We start from the raw sequence: 2698 nt of genomic DNA on the forward strand, positions 1-2698 counted from the left end.
GTGTCTTGCTGTGTTGTGTAGCTCTCACGTGAATCGGTCACTTGGTCCCTGCACCGAGGCAGAGATGAAAAACAATATCTGAAGTCCAGCCTCCTGGAACGGGAGAAGGGGGAGAAGGGAGGGGAGACTGCTGGAGGAGGTCAGAAATGTAAATTGACGTTTCAGAGCTGGAATGAGAGTTCTGATTTCCGTCAACCACAGAAGCAAATGTGTTATCAAGTGTCTTGCAGTTGCCAAGTGGAGGCAAATGTGGCCTAACTAGACATTGCTACTGGTACAGCAAATGCTGGAAGCATTTGCTCGTCTGACATACTGTTTTCTCCTATGTGACAGTGTTTCATAACTATCAAGGCTGTTAAACACAGCCTCACCTTCAGAGCAATGCTCCTTTTATCTCTAGAGCCCAGATTGGCTGTTGTGGGTTTTTGTAATCTACATTTCAAAGATAGCTGGGGGGAGGATGACTAAATGCTGCCTGTTAAATTCCAGTTAAAGGCCAAGCAAGACTGTTTTGCATCTGCCATTGTGAAATTGTCCCTCAGATCTTGACACAGAGGTTGTCCTTTCTAGCAGGTAAGGTAGTACCAGCTAGAAAATTGTCTGTAGGAATGACATCTGTGATGTTTCCCTTCTTCCTTGGAGGTGACTAGCGTAGGCCTGTGAAAACTGTTTCTAATGGGAACTTTTATAGCAATCTGCATCTCATTTAAGAATTGAGTGGTGTGAAATGGTTGGACTAAACAGCTGGCTAGCTAAAGGAAGGATATGCTTCCAGAGAAGCAGACAATTTAAAGGGAGCTGGTGTGACCTCTGTCATAGAATCCCTATTGACTTCTCAAGCCTGACTTCCAGCTTCACAGAATGGTGGGGGTTGGAAGAGACCTTTAGAGATCATCCAGTCCAGCCCCCCTGCAGAAGCAGGGTCACCTAGATCAGGTCATACAGGAACATGTCCAGGCAGCTTCCTTAATAAAGCCCCAGCACTTGGAGCTTCACTGCCTCTCTGGGGGTTGGAAATGCTGTTTTATATGTGAGGATGCAGCCATGCTTGCTCCCTGTTTGCTCAGGTACCAGAGCAACTTGTTTTATGATGCTTCCAAGGGTAGGAAGCATTTTTTGAGACATGGCTAGGCCAACTCTATGCCTTTTACAGTAATTACCTGAGGGTAGTGAGTAGCAGAATCAAGCATTGATAAAGAACTAGACACCTGGTTAAAGGATCTGCATGCAAACTCCTGGTAAGCAGTGTGTGCCTTTTCTACTATTCACCAGAGTGAGGGAAGGAACAAAGGAAAGGCTGATGCTTGCTGTAGGTTTGCCTGAGGCTTTGCCATCGGGTAAGTGCTGTATTTGTAATTAAAACTGCTCTGCTTTTGTAACTTACCAGGAGCTTTGCTCGATTCAGATGCAGCTGAATCAGGGTCAGCTTCCAAGAAACCTGAGCTTTGCTGTTCAGTCTATCTACCCTTCCAGTGATCCCAGCTGCAGGACAACTCTGTTGGACACAGAGCTTTGATCCAATCTCTGGTCAGTTCTCTCTTGACACCGTGTTCAGGCCACACTTTCTCTGAACCGGTAGGAGACGATGCATCAGAGCGATGCTTTAGTGTACAGTAAATGCAAGGCAGAGGAAATCGCTGCTTTGGAGAATGAAGTACATCCTGTGCTAATCAGAGCTCAACTCGTGCTGGGGCAGTACCAGGCTGGCTTTGCCTTGTACCCACTGCACTTTGTTGCAGCTCATCTCTTTTTCTCCCCCTTAAGGTGTTGTTGAGACTCCTGAGCATCTAATTCTGTGTAATACATTTTGCCTGGTGCTTCAGCTATGTAGAGCGGGAGACACAGCTGTAGCACCAGGCAGGCTCATCAAAAACTTAGCCTGGATCTGAGACCAGACACAGCCCCAAGCTTCAGGTGCTGCAAAGGTGTTCTGGGGCTCTATTCTTGCCGTTCCACCAGCAAAAAGGAGTTGAAGTATTTCTCTGAGGCTGCCTTATCTTACCAGAGAAACTGTTAACAAGCCATGGGGGGGCAGAAGCTGTCCAGAGCTTGTTTTCTAGTACATGGGAATGGATTCCTGGTTAAAATTCATGTATGTTAATTAGATTTAGCTTTGTCTTGCATCCTTATCAGCCATGCTGATGTGGAGGCCAGCAGAGAGTAGGCATCCTGTTAGCAATTCAGACTGTCCTTTACATTTTGCTGCTAGGCAGCGTGGAGTTATGCACTGACAGAGCCCACTCAGGTTATGTTAATGTTGGAATCAATGTGTAACTGCTGCTTGCTTCATAGCTTATTGTCGAGGCTGCAGATTGAAGCAATGGGGAGAGGTCTGTGGATTGTAGGAAGCAAAGCACGGAATTAAATGTTACTAAATATTTACAAGCCCCTTGTGTTTGTCAGTATTGGATTTTGACATAGGATTCTGCTTCTCAAAGGGAATTTCTGGTCCTTAAGAGAATAAACCAGCATAGTGTCTCGTGGAATATGATGCAGCACATCTATATCTAAAATGTTTTTGCAGTGCCTCTACTGCTTTTGTCCTTGCTCTACCAGACAGTCCCTGCATAAGGGAATGAGGCTGAATCACGTTAGCACTCCTCTCTTTCCCTCCTTGGTCCAGTTCCTTGCTCAGAACTCTTTAAGATGCAACCACAGCTGGTGCTTAATGTTGGAAGCACCTGCATAGCATACATGT

Source organism: Colius striatus, chromosome Z (genome assembly GCF_028858725.1).
Source record: "Colius striatus isolate bColStr4 chromosome Z, bColStr4.1.hap1, whole genome shotgun sequence".
NCBI lineage: Eukaryota > Metazoa > Chordata > Aves > Coliiformes > Coliidae > Colius > Colius striatus.